General features: G+C 43.2%; 1 pseudogene; it reads right to left on the bottom strand.

Annotated features, from left to right (window-relative positions):
- Positions 1–5379: 5379 nt before the first annotated feature.
- Positions 5380–7964, bottom strand: LOC114685864 (annotated as a pseudogene).
- Positions 7965–14698: the final 6734 nt, after the last annotated feature.

Below are 14698 nucleotides of genomic sequence, written 5' to 3'. Positions count from 1 at the left end.
AGGTGGTGGCGCACGCCTTTAATCCCATAGATCTCTGTGTGTTCAGGGATACAGCCAGCATTGGAGACATATGTTCTTAAGACCTGGGGGGCTGTACATAAAGGCAGTGATGAGGCGGTCACGTTTTTGGGTTTACAACCAACGAGAAGGCAGAACAAAAGACTATGAAAAGACTTACACACAGGAAATAGGTCTCTTTCAGAAGCTAGGAGCAAGGAGGAGGAAGGGTGAGATTTTAGCTCTGAGCTCTGACCTCTCGGCTTTCTCTTTTACATTGGTTCTGTGTTTCTTATTTAATAAGATGGTTGGTTACATCTACAGCTTGGTCTTGTTTTTCTCAGGCCTGGCAGTACATTGTGAGGTTGTTTATTTGGGTTCTCTCTGATTTTTTCTTTTTATGTAGACACAGTCATAAACTTTCCTCTTAGGTTTTCCTTCATTATAATCCACAGATTTTTTTAATGTTGTGTTCTCATTTTCATTCATTTCTAAAATTTTTTAATTTCATTTTTTATATCTTCTGGGATACATTAGTAATTTAGCAATGATTTGTTTAATCTCCACAACTGTGTGTGTACTTTTGTGCTTTCAATTACTATTGATAACTAGTTTCATTCTGTTGTGGTCAGATAAAATACAAGGAGTTATTTTAATTTTCCTATACTGTTTGAGACTTACTTTTTGTACTAGTATATGGTGTATTTTAGAGCAAGTTCGATGAGCTGTAGAGAAGAATGTGATCTTCCTGTTAGAATTCCTAGGCACTCCCATAGCTACATGACTGCACATGCACTGTCCAATAGCCAGGCAAGATGCTTAGTCATCCCAGGGTCTTACATTCTACGTAATCCACGCACTGCATGATCTTGTAATTTGAGTGCAGTGTGATCAAGTAATCTATGTGCATGCATGGCATAGCTATGTAAGCCCATATGTGCATGTGTGGGGGGAACCTATAAAAGTGGGTTCCACTATTGCCCCTTCTCTCTTTTCCTGCATGGTCATTCCCTAGGCCTATGCACACTCCTTCTATTCCCTTCCCTCAATAAACTCTTATAGTGGCTTTCTTTGTGCCTCGTGGCTTCTCTTGCATGGTAAACAGCACTGCTTAATAAATAATATAGGTGCCAACATGAAGCAGGCCCTTCCAGCACTCTGTGCCCAGGACCCTGCACTGAAGCTTGCTGCTTTACCTACAACTGCCCACTTCTCCATTTGCCCAGCCACCGGGCCACTTTGCACAACACCCGCTGCTTTGATTGATGAGTCTTTCCTCTCCAGCCAGTGTAAATAGTCTCCTGGACAGTGGGAATGACCATAAATCGTAAATCATCCAGCATCCTTCTTCTGTCCACCGGATTGGGGGAACCCCCGTTCACGGCTTTCATCAGCTACGGTTGGCCCAGCTAAATCTCTAGCCATTTTCCATGACTGCAGTCTGAGATAATGTTTTTGTTTTCGGACTCTTGTCCTCAGGCTGCATACGCCCACCCTCATTCTCTCACTTGATGAAGTGTTGAATGACTTGCATCAACTGCTATGGACCCTTGTCTTTGGAGTACGTATGCCATGGCCCTCATTTTCTGGCTTGATGAAGCATTGAATGACTTGTACCAATTGCTGATCCTCACTTGATATTGGGGATGCCTAAGATTATAGTTTTAGATAACATTTTTTTTTTTTTTAAATTTATTTTTTCTCTCTGCCACAGTCGGGAAATAAGGATTTCAACCCTATCTAGTCCTACATCTCCTCTGGGATGTCTTCTAGAAACTCTTAAACATCTCAGCTTAATGTCTTACTTAAAGACCTCTTAACTTGTCTGCTTGTGCACAAAAATGGCCTAAATATCCCATAGATAACAGTAAAAAATGACCACCGAATGGCTCCTAGGACCCTGATATTTTACAGGAATTATCTAACTTCTGCCAGTGAATGGGCAAATGGAAAGAGTTACTTTATATCCAAGATTTTTTTTTTTAAACCTAAACTCCAAACCCTGCCTTTTTGAATCCTTCTCTCCTGATTCTGCCCACATGCTCCTAGCCATGCAACCTGAACCTGAGGAATCTCTGACTACCACTCTGGACCCTGTAAATGAACCTCTACTTATCCAACCTCTTGCTCCTTGGGTGTCTGCCCTTTCAACTCCTCCTCTAGCCCCCTTCCTCCTCTCCAATATTGGGCTGCTCCAACTGCCTGACTCTGGCTCCAACCTTTACACCTCCTATCACTTGTTCTTGTACTACTAAGAAATCTGACTCCAGCCGGCTATGTTGACTCATCAACCATTCTCCCTTTGTGAGAGGTAGCTGGGGTGGATGGACTGGTTAAAGTTCATGTCCCTTTCTCCCTCATGGAACTTTCTCAGAAAAAAAGGGCTCTTATACCTCTAATTCTGCTTCCTTTATTAAACAATTCCAATATATTACCCAATCTTATAGCCTCAGCTTTCGTGATATATATCTGATACTTTATAATAACCTACTTCCTGAGGAGTGGAGACAAGTTTGGTGGCAGGCTAGAATACATGCAGATGAAGTTCATCAAACTAATGCTGTCTATCCACTCAGGGCCAAGATGGTTCCCAATCAGGACCCACATTAGGATTACAATACCCCGGGTAGCTCTCTAGCTAGGGAAAGGTTCACAACCTTATGGAATCTACTTTTAAAAAGGAACTACTTGTTTTAAATAAGATAAGTAATGAAAATTTTTTGGTCTGAGTTTATCAGATGTTACTGGACATTGTTAATATATATAATGGAGTTTTTTGTCTGGATCTGTCAAATGTTATTGGACTAGACATTGTTAATGTAATCTTGACTGTATATTGCATATACTTATTGAAGATAGTTTTTCTTGTATTAGTTATAAGCTTTTTTAATTTTAGACAAAAAGAGAGGAAATGTGGTGGTATTGTGTTCCCCAAAATATTGTGTACTCTAATAAATTTATCTGGGGTCAGAGAACAGACAGCCACTAGATACAAAGGCTAGAAAATGGTGGCACTCACACCTTTAATCCTAGCATTCCAGAGATAGAAATCCCTCTGGATCTCTGTGAGTTCAAGGCCACATTGGAAATAGCCAAGCTGGTGACACACACCTTTAATCCCAGAGAGCCAGCCTTTAATCCCAGGGAGTGGTGGTAGAAAGGAGAAAGATATATAAGGCGTGAGGACCAGAAAGTAGAAGCTTTTGGCTGGTTAAGCATTTGGCTGGTTCAGTTCAGCTGAGAGCCATTCCAGATGAGGACTCAGAGGCCTCCAGTCTGAGGAGACACGACCAGCTGAGGATCCGGCGAGGTGAGATAGCTGTGGCTTGTTCTGTCTCTCTGATCTACCAGCATGGACCCCAATAACTGGCCTCAGGTTTGATTTTATTAATAAGAACTTTTAAGATTCCTGCTACACAACCTGCCTCCTGGAAAGTCTTTGTAAGGCTGCCCTCAAACCAGTACACTATGAAAAGCTAAAAAATATAATTCAAGATAAGGAAGAAAATCCATCCCATTTTTTAGAACAGCTTACAAAGGCTCTCTTATAATATGCTAGTCTGGATCCTGAGAGCCCAGAGGGCAGACAGCTACTTATGACCCACTTTGTCCTGCAGAGCTTCCCCAACATCAGGGCTAAATTTAACTGTGTGGAGAGGGGTCCCCTCCCACAGGCAGAAGTCTTAGTGGTGGCATTTAAGGTGTATCATAGGAGAGATGGTACCATCTGGGCCTTGTCCAAAATGCCACCAAGATGGACACTGATCAGCTGAGTGCCCCGTTCACCTTGTGGCATGGGGACATCAAATGAAGACCACTTTCCAGCCAATCTCCTAGGCTTGACAATGGACAAGGATTGAAGATGCCCTGTTCCTGGCTTGACCACAACCATCTCTCACAGGGAACCTAGTATAGCCATTACAGTATTGGGGTAATCCATTTCCTTCATTTTGGACACCAGAGCGACTTACTCAATCTTGAGGGAGTTTTGGGGTCCCACCTCTCCTTCTCATCTCCCTATTGTTGGGGTAGGGGGATAGCCTTACCTACCTTACCAGATCCCACCACTTAATTGTATTTTCAGGGGTATCCCTCTTACCCCCACATTTTTAGTTGTGCCAACCTGCCCTTGTGTCCCTAATGGGAAGAGATTTTCTAGCTAAGGTAGGAGCTTTTATTTCATTTACTCCCCTCATTTGCCTTATGCCAGACTCATCAGCAGCTCCTCTCTTCCTCCTCCTCCTAGCTACCCAGCCTACTAGCTTTAACATTTCATTTCCCTTGTGAGCCTCTCAGGTGGACCCCAGAGTCTGGGACAACAAGTACCCTTCTATTGCTAGGCACCATTCCCCTATTATTATCCAGTTGCAGGACTCTACCAGGCACATTAGCCGAGCTCAGTACCCTCTCTCACTCCAGAGCCTTAGGGGACTTAAACCTATAATTTCTGACCCTCTCAGAAAAAAGCATGCTCCAGATTTCTCTCTCTCTCTTGCTAACACTAACCAATAAAATTCTGATAGCAGAGTACTAAACATTATAATATCGTGGCTACCAGCTCAAGATTTTAAATTCCCTGTGGCTGCTTCTTAAATGTTAAAAATTCTTCCAAGCTCCAGAGCCAGCTTGAGTCCACCTGGACAGCACCTTGTCACACCCAAACAGTTACAAAGCCTGAAGCAGCAGAAGGCGATGGACAATTCCCAAAGCAGTGGAGGGCAATCCACTACCTCAGGACGTCTGGCTAAGCCAAAAGCCCCCTTCCCTACCCTCAAAAGTTAACCAACATGAACCGAGTCATCTGGCAGCAGTTTTGGGAGACACGACGCCCCCATTCATATTCATCCACCATTTTTTTTTTTTTTTTATAAAAACAAAGAGTTTAGACTGTTAGAATTCCTAGCCACTCCTCCAGATACATGACCACATGTATGCTGTCAAGTAGCCAGACAAGATGCTTAGTCATCCCAGGTCTTACGTCCTATGTAACCTGTGTGCTGCATGATCATGTAATTTGCGCCCAGCATGTGTGGCATAGGTACATATGCACATATGCACTTGTGTGGGGGGAACCTATAAAAGTGGATTCCACCTATTCCCCCTTTTTGCTATTCCTGCAAGGTCATTCCCTAGGCTATGACATGTGTAGGAAGTAGTTGTAGACTCTGGAGACTAAATGAGCAAATGACTTTGCACACTGAAATAAATCTTTCCAGAGAGTGAGGTTCCTTAAGAGGCAGTAAAACATTTCAGAAGACTCCAACAATGTTTAATAATAGTGTTAAAAATCAGCACAAAAAACACAGTGCAAATGAAAATGGTCTTTAAGGATTTCTTTTCTGAATTATTGCAGACCATTCATTTTTCTTTTCTTCCAGACTTTCATGTGGCTCTCAGATCTCTTCCTTTCTCACAGCACTTTAATCTTTGCAGTACCCTAACGGAGGAGGATTGTTTCATTTGACTGTTTGTTAGAATTAGGATTAAGGAGTGACAGCAAGGATACATGTATGCAATTGTCAAACCAAAAATAAATAGCAGTTTGTTTCTGGAATAAATAAACAAGATATATCTATGGCAATACCTATGAAATACAGTATATAAAGGATGATAAAAGAAATTAAAATTTTCATATATTTTACATGAGCTTCTGTGTTGAGGTCTCTGAATCCTGAGACATATGATTGCATCCACCTGCTGTGTCTTCAAATCAAAATAATTAACAGGAAGCTTGCAATTAGTGTAACCATCAAATAGAAAATGACGCTCACATTTACAAAAACATAGTCAATAATGAACTCACTTTTCTTAATGGGGATCTGTTGGAATGTGTTTCTTTTGTTGTCTTGAACCAACTTCCCAAGTAGTGGAAAAGAAAGTAATCATGTTACAAACAAGCATCCTATCAGGAAGATAAAGGCCACATTAATTCTCTTCTTTAACCAGAGGAACATATGGTGGGAAAAATTTGCTATCTTTAGAAAACAGAAGATACTGAGGCTGGTGGCAAACAAGATCCTCAAGAAATTTCTCCCACCTCAACTCCTGTAGGCTCCCACTCAACATGCCCCTATCTAATCTCAAGTCTTGTTCTTTTATTTAATGACCCATTAAGTCCAAATAGTGCCCCCAAACATGCACTGGTGTGGGGCCATCCACTAGAGTATATGTAAACTACCAGTGGCCATAGCCCTAAAGAGGAATGATGCTGCCTCCTTCACCCCATAGCTCCTCAGGCATATGTTCAGAAGTGTTCCTCTGCTATTATTACTGCTATTAGTACTGACATTTGGACTGGGCTAATCTTGTGTAGGCTTTGTGTTGATAACCATAGCTGCTTAGAATCCATGAATGCAATAACTGTGTTGTAGCCATAAAACTCTTTCATAGCATTCTTGTCCATCAGTTTTCTCTTAAAATCTTCCCACCTCTTCTGCAATGTTCCCTGAGCCTTAGTTGGGGAGATGGCAAAGATAGTCCATTTAGCAGTAGGCCCTCACCGTCACTTTTTCTTAGTACATTTATCAGCCATGAGCCTGCATTAGTTGTTACCCACTGCAAAGGAAACTTTTCTGATCAAAGTTAAGAGAAGTTCATCTCTATTGGTATAAACAAAATTAGAAGGCAATTTGACAATACATTTATCAAATCAATAACGGCAGATTATACTCTACAGCTCAGCCTCATTTTGAAACAGATGTATGGTCCCAGGCATTAATTTCCTTTGGTGAAGTAGGCATCATTCCAATCAGAAAGTAATTTGGTTACCCATATCTGTACTATTATATCAGTATACATATCTTGCCTGGTAGCTGGTATTTTAGCAAAGAGGGTCCTGTGGTCATGTATTAGTCTGGGTTTTGTAAAGTATCAGAGTACAGAATGAATCTCTCTCTTTCTATGTGTAAAGAGGATTAATTAGAATGACTTACAGGATTTGGTATAGTTAATCCAACAGTGGCTAGCTGTGAACAAAAAGTCCAAGAATAAAGTAGTTACTCAGTCCATGAGGATGAATGTCTCAGCTGGGCTTGCAGCTGGAATCCTAAAAAAGTAGCCTGCAATGCCAATTAAAAATGGACTTACTGATAAGGTGAGAACAATCAGGCAAAGACCAAAAGCTTCCTTCTTCCATATCCTTATGTAGGCTTCCAAAAGAGGAAGGCATGGCTCACATTAGAGGTGGGTTTTCCTAGCTCAAATGATCTAGATTAAAAGTGTCTCAAAGATCTGGATAAGAAGTGGATCTTCCTACTTTAAATTAAGTAAAAATACCTCACAAGAGTGCCTTCCATGTTTGGGTTTTAGTTAATTCCAGATGTAGTCAAGTTGAAAACCAAGAATAGCCACCACAAGTCTACTCCTTGTCAACTGGACACAAAATCGTATCTCTTCATGTCATGATTAATTTCTAAATGAAACAAATAACCAGGACATATTCATGTCAGAATGGAGTAGTAACTGAAGTAGTCCTCTGATCTGACTGGGAGCAAATCTACCTTGCAGGCAGGAGCAGGGAGAAGGCCATGTGACCCTTCCCCTTTTCCTTATAAGAAGTCATATACAACAGCAAGAAGCACCGCCTCCTTCGGGCCCTATAGCCAAGGTCAAGGCAGAGCAAATACCAGGTTAGTTGATTCTGTGAGTTTTCTTGTGGTGTCCTTGACTCCTCTGGCTCCTACAATCCTTTCTACCCCTCTTTTGTAGGATTTCCCAAACTCTGCCTAACGTTTGACTGTGGATCTGCATGTTTCCATCAGTTGCTGGATGAAGCCTCTCTGACGACAATTGGGATAGGCACCAGTCTGGTCACAAGAGATGGCCAGTTCAGGACACGTATCTGCTATTGCTAGGAGTCTTAGCTGGGGTCATCCTTGTAGATGTCTGGGTGATTCCCTTTCACCAGGTTTTTACTCTTGTGGGATGAACTCATCAGAATAATCTTTCCTCTCATTGTTGCCTTCCATTCTCCCCTCACAGGCCCCACATCCATGTTCTCATCCTTCCATTCCCCCCTTCACAGCCCCCACATCCATGTTCTCATCCTGTTATCTGGGCTCTGAGCTGAGCTCGGGATCAGCAAGGTTACTGTGAGCATGACAAACAAAATCATGGAAGAGGCTCTGGAGCTTCTTCCAAGTCTATGCTGTAGAGAGCAAGGCAGCTTCCTCAATAAGGAAAAGTAAAATGAATGATGCCTTTGAACTCTAACTGGGTGTCCAGTACATCTTGTATCTTTCACACTAGGATGTCCCGCATATCTTATTTTTCTTTGGGATTTTAGCCCAGCAGGATGGGGTGTGGAGGAGCTTTATAGTGTTATTTCTAAAAGGTACAATTTGTGACTTGGATGGCATTGTTGAAAATGCACTCTTTAAGAAATTCAGGCAGATAAAATAATTTAAATTCATATAGTATTTTAATTTCTGACTGGTTCTACTGACTGTGAAATTGCACATAATTTTGTTCAGTTTGTGTTGAGGGGTAGAAATGTGTGCATGGATGGTGTTGTATACTAGCAGTAGTTCTAAAGACTCTAATTAGATTGTATATAGCTTAATTAATTTAACCCCAAATGAAGATGTTCAATAATTCTGTTGCTATGGCAAAGACTCCATATATTATGATATATATCTCTCTTTATATGATATTTAGATAAGCTTGGATAATAAGTCATTTCTGATCAATTGTGTAATGGGTTTGAACACTACAGGAACAAAGGAATACCACAAGGTTCACTCCATGTCTCCTCATACCATGAGATTATCCCAGAGTCAAAGAACTCAGATTTAATCAAAGAGTCCATAGGGACTTTGAATAGATGGCTTAAAATCCTTTGTTCTTATTAATATTGTTAAGGTTAGTATAATGGAAGTAGCCAAGGAATGCACTGTGGGGTTTCCAGTGTGGAGCAACGTGAATACATGTTTCCTGGAATGAATGATTGTGTTTCATGACTATAAGACTTTTTATAATATTCCACTCTTTCCCAGTATGTTCCATTGGGTTGTATTTGGACTTTAGTACTCCTAGGAATTTATTTTTGTCATCATCACCATAATTGTAGACCACAATTAAGTACCTGATTAAGTTGTTCTTATACAATCTTTACACGATCTATTCTATGGTATGTTTGTTCTACTTTGTAAACATGTTCTATACCTTTTTTCCACATTGGTATTCTGTAAGAGGATTTTTTTCTCCCATAACAATCTGATTCTTCCTCATCTTGTGAAAAGTATGTGTTGACTATTCTTAGTTCCTTTTTTTCCTTTTTATTTATTCTGTTACATCATGTATCTTGATCCTACTCATTTCCCTGTCCCTTTACATCTGACTTTCACCTACACCTGCCCCGCCAAATAAAATTTAAGAGAAAAAGGAAATAAATAAAAAAATTGAAAGGGAAAAAATAAAAAAAATCTCATCATGGAAACTGCAGTTTGACACTGTGAATCATGCCATAAACCCCTTTGTCCATATTTATCTTTATTTGCAAGTGTTCATTGCAAAGAGTTGTTGGTCTTGTTCAAGTCCTCTGGTTTCTACTACACTATCAATGTCATTCCCTCACTAGAACTCTTCCTGGATATCCTGTTTTTGCCCTGTGTTGTGGAGATCCTGCAGCTTTGGGTTTGTGGGTCAGGTCCTTTCATGTGCTCTAATAGATCATAGATGTGGTAGATGTTGAGGAAGGCCAAGTCATAACCCTGGGTCTGGGCCTGGAAAGCTGTAGGATTGATCTGCCAGATGAGAAATAAGGACAGCTCTCCCATGCTTACAACTTTAGGGATGGTTCACCCACACTTATGATCACAGGGCCAGCTCTTCTATCTGCTTCAGGCATTTATGGGTTAGGGGAGGGCATGTTTCCCTTGCCTATGCCACTATAAGACACATAAGAAATGGGGACAGTTCTCCCATACTCACAACTTAGGAGTTGGCTCACCCACACCTGTTAACAAGGTTGGCTCTGTTGTGCTGCCCTAGTGAGATACAGGGCCTGCTCTCCTAAGTGTTGTAGCTGGTGGGGATCAGAGTCAACTCTCCTGCTTTTGTGATCTCAGGACCAGCTCTCCCACCTGTCTCAGGTGTTGACGGGGGTGGGGGAGGACAAGACAGATGAGAAATGGGGACAGCTCTCCTATGCTCATGACTTTGGAGCTGGCTCACCCACACCTGCCCTAACATGGCTGGTTCTATTGCGCTGCCCTAGTGAGGTGCAGGGCCTGCTCAATCAAGCGTTGCAGCTGGTGGGGGGTCAGGGACGGCTCTCTGGCTCTTATGACCACAGAGCCAGCTCTCCCATCTGCCTCAGGCATTGATGGCAACGTCACCCCCCCCCCCAACCTTGCTACCTCAAGACAGATGAGAAATGGGGTCAGTTCTCCCATGCTCACAACTTTGGGGCTTGCTCACTCACACCCCCTCTAACTGGGTTGGTTTTACTGGGCTGCCCTAGTGAGGTGTGGGGCCTGCTCTCCCAAGTATTGCAGCTTTTGGGGGTGGGGCAGGAACAGCTTTCCCATTCTTGTTCCTTCAGGGTCAGCTCTCCTACCTGCCTTAGGCATTGATGGGTGGGGATGGGGGAAGGGCATCTCTCCCCATCCCATGCTACCATGTAGCAGATGAGGGGTGGGGCTAAGACTCCCATGCTCCTATTCTCAGGGTTAGCTCACCCATGCTTTCATCAAGAGAGTCATGTGTTGCCCAGACAAAGTACAGGGCTTGCTTTCTTGTGTGCGCCGCTGGTCAAGGGGTGAGCTCCCTCACCATCTCAGCCCACTCCCTTCCTCTCTCTCTCATCTCTTCAGATAAGCCTCTTCCACAGGACCTGAACCATTCTGTCTGTCTCTCCCATAAAACACCATCCCATACATCTGCTCACTCTAATAGTGTCCATCTGGTTGGTGCTGCAAGGTACCATGTGGGCTTGTGTTTTCTCTTCGGAGCCTGGTGGACAGCCCCAGGGCTGTGTGTCGGTCTCTTTGTCCCACTCAGGTTACCATGATGCTGAGCTGGGCCATGCTTCCTCATAACAAAGAGACCATTATAGTGCCCAACTGCCTGGTGCCATATGGGCTCCTGATTGGTGCATTTGGCTGTGTTCTGCCCAACCTGGCCACATGGCACGGGGTGAAGGTTTTGCTGGAGTCTGGCTGTGGGCTAGGGTTAGAATCCCCAGCCCTTGCTTATACTCTCTATTCTTTTTTTTTTATTTTTATACATTTTTTTCTCCTTTTTATTTATTCTTTGTGTTTTTTACATCATGCATCCCATTCCATTTCCCCCTCCCTTTGTATCCACCTCTGCCTTTGCAAGCTCCCCCACAAAATAAATAAAATAAAATGAAATGAAATGAAATGAAATTTCAGAGAAAAAAGAAAAAAAAAACAGAGAAGGAAAAAGTTAATCTCGTCATGGAAGCTGTAATATAACATAGTGAGTCACACAGTAAATCTTTTCATCCATATATCTTTGTGTGAAAGTGTTCATTGCTAAGAGTCATTGGTCTGGTTCGAGGTCTCTGATTTCTGCTACACTATCCATGCAGGACCCTCATTGGAACTCCTCTTGGTTATCCTGCTATTAACTTGTGTTATGGAAATCCTGCAGGTTTGGGTCTTCAGGATCTGTGCCTTCATATGCTCCAGCAGACCACAGTTGGGGTGGGCCAACTCGTAACCCTGGTTCTGTGCCTGGATAGTTGCAGGGCTGGTCAGCCCACCAGCTCTCCCTTGTTCTCATCACCAGAGTGAACTCTCCTGCATTGCCCTGTCAAGTTCAACCCTTGCAGCCTGTTCTCCTGCTTTCATGCCTCAGAGCCAGATCTCCCATACCTACACCTTCAGGGTCAGCTCTACTGTGTTGCCCAAGCATGTCTCTCAAGTGCTGCAGCTGATGAGGGGCTTGGCCAGCTTTCCTGCTGTTATGACCTCAGGGCCAGCTCTCTCACCTGCCTTAGTCATTGATTGGTGGGGCAGGGAAGGGCATCTCTCCCCTGCCCATGTGACCACATGACAGATGAGTAATGGGGACAGCTCTCCCATGCTCACAACTATGGGGCTGGCTCACCCACACTTCCACCTACTGGATTGGTTCTACTGTGCTGCACAGGTGAGGTGCTTGCAGCTCTCTCACCTGCTCTTGTGACCTCAGGGCCAGCTCTCCCACTTGCCTCAGGCATTGATGGGGGGGTGGTGTAAGGCATCTCTCCCCAAACCATGGCACCATATGGAAGATGAAGAGCAGAGTCAGGTCTCCCATGCTCATTTTCCTGGGTTGGCTCACCTGTGCCCTTGCCAACAGGGCAAGTTCCACTGTGTTGCCCCATAAGGCACAGCACCTAATATCATGAGTTTTGTAGCTGGTAGAGGGGTCAGCTCCTTCACCAGCTGAAGATGGTAGGGGTAAGGGTGGAGGAGGACATCTTTCCCTCATCCCTACCACCACACCTTGGCCGAGGGAGGCAGTATCAGCTATGCCCCTCTCACATGCTCAAGGTTGGCTCACCCATGCTGCTGTCCACAGGATCAACTCCACTATGGTGTCCTAAAGAGGCAGAGGGCTCATTCTCTGGAGTGCTGCAGCTGGTGAGGGGTTGGATCAGGTCCCTCACCTCCTGCAGGTGGTGAGGGGTGTGGGGAGGCATCTTTCCCTCACCACATGGCAGGCATGATCTGCTTTCCTTTTTTCTCATGCTCAGGGCCAGCTCGCCCTTGCCCCTGTGAAGAGTGTCAGCTCTATTGTGCTTCCTAGGTGGTGTGTAGGACTCCTCCCGAGTGCTTCAGCCAGGGAGGTGCAGGCCCAGTTCACTCTAATGTTGTAGCCAGTGAGGGCAGTATAGCCCTTCCTTCTTGGCTTTTGGTGGTACCAGGAGCTGGGGTCATTAAAACAACCAGTTGCAACAGGGCCATGAACCTAGACATGGGCTCTGACTGCAACCCAGACCTAGACATCATCATGGCCCTTCATGACATGCATCAGTCCACTCCTCCTTGCTTTCACCTCCTCAGCTATGCCTCTGTCCACAGAGCATGAACCATTTTGGCTCTCTGTCTCTGTCCCATAGTATACCGTACATTAGCTCACTATAATAGTGCCAGTCTGCCTGGTGTCACATGTAGGTCTCATTGTCTACTCAGTCCATCATGGCACTAGGCAGGACACTGCTTCCAAGATTTATAATGGTGCCCAACTGCCCAGCTTGTGGGTGAACTTCATCCTGCCCCAAGTCTACTGAGCTGGTGTGGAGCTGTGTTCATCCTCCAGGGCATATTCTCTGTTTTTAATTGATTTTCTTCTGTTAATTTTCCTCCTATCTGGCTTTTATTTTTGTTTATTTTGGAAAACACCTTTATCAATATTACATAAAAAATTTTAAAATTCTTTATATTTTGTTTATGGCTGCTTTGCTTGGATGTATCTACATATACTGCATGCATGGTCCAAGAGGCCAGGAGAGTGCATGAGATCCTTTGGAATTGGAGCTACAGACTTAGGTGCATTCTGGGAACTGAAGATTTAACTAGGTTCTCTGCAAGAGCAGTCAGTTCTCTTAACCAATTAGGCATCTCTCCAGCCCCTCTTTTAGTTTTCTAATCTAAAGCTCTAGGGTTCATCATTATACATTCAACTTATTCTTAATTTTGAGTAGTGCTAATAAGGTTTTACAATATCACTTTTTATACCTGGATTACCTGGACTGATGATTTTGCTTTTAATGATTGTGGCACATGTTAATACTAGTGTTGTTTGAATCTTAGAAGGTCTTATAATAAAAAAAAAAACATGGTACCAGGTATTGGGGTAAAAGCTGAAAAATCAGAGAAGCAGAGCAAGCCACCGCCACCACCAACTCCATGAATCCTCTGAGTCCTCCCCCCAAATGGTCTCAGCTGAACTGCCTTAGTTCCTATTTCCTCACACCTTATATTCCTTTCTCTGCCCTGTTATCACTTCCTGGGATGATTAAAGATGTGTGCAACCACTGTCTGGCCTCTATGTCTAATCTAGTGGCTGTCTCTGTCCTCTTATCCTCTGGCAGGCTTTATTGGGATACACAATATTTCATCACATACTTGTTTGTTTGCTGCTTCTCTGTATCCTGGAAGATGCAAATTAGTCACAATAAGCAGCTGCCTCTTGTTTCATACCATGAGGAGGTTAAAGGGACATTTAGATTAGTGTAGGACTGTGGGACATGCATATAGTTTGGTTACTGGTGAGTGGAGAGGGCTATGTTTATGATTGTTATAAAGAAACTGTGTTGCTTCAGTGTGGATGGTTGGGTCCTAGGCTCTATCTATGAGGATCAGCTCTGGAAATATCTTAAAGCGTTTAGAGACTATTACAGGAAGACCTTTTCAGCATTCCAGATTGTCACTTATAATTTGGCCTTTGAAAGGAGAGAGAGATGGTGTTGATTTCCACTGAATAAAACAAAGTTGCATTCTAAGTGACATTTAGCAGATGATAATTCTGTCCTGATTATGGAAAAACTATAGTTTCTCCTGTTCTCTCATACTTCTTAGCTCTTCAGAGATAGACAATAAGTACTTGGTCTAAAACACTACATGGGAGGGAACTTGGAGATGAGTGTCTTGACCAGGGGCATATGAAAGATCTTCAGGTGAAAAACTAGGCTAGAGTCAGGAATATTTGCTTATTTTATGTGAGTGACCTTGGAAGTGGCAAACTG

The sequence above is a fragment of the Peromyscus leucopus genome, chromosome 3 (genome assembly GCF_004664715.2).
Source record: "Peromyscus leucopus breed LL Stock chromosome 3, UCI_PerLeu_2.1, whole genome shotgun sequence".
In the NCBI taxonomy this organism is placed as follows: Eukaryota; Metazoa; Chordata; class Mammalia; order Rodentia; family Cricetidae; genus Peromyscus; species Peromyscus leucopus.
Note: the sequence above shows the minus strand (reverse complement) of the source record. Positions and strands in the feature narration are given on the sequence as shown.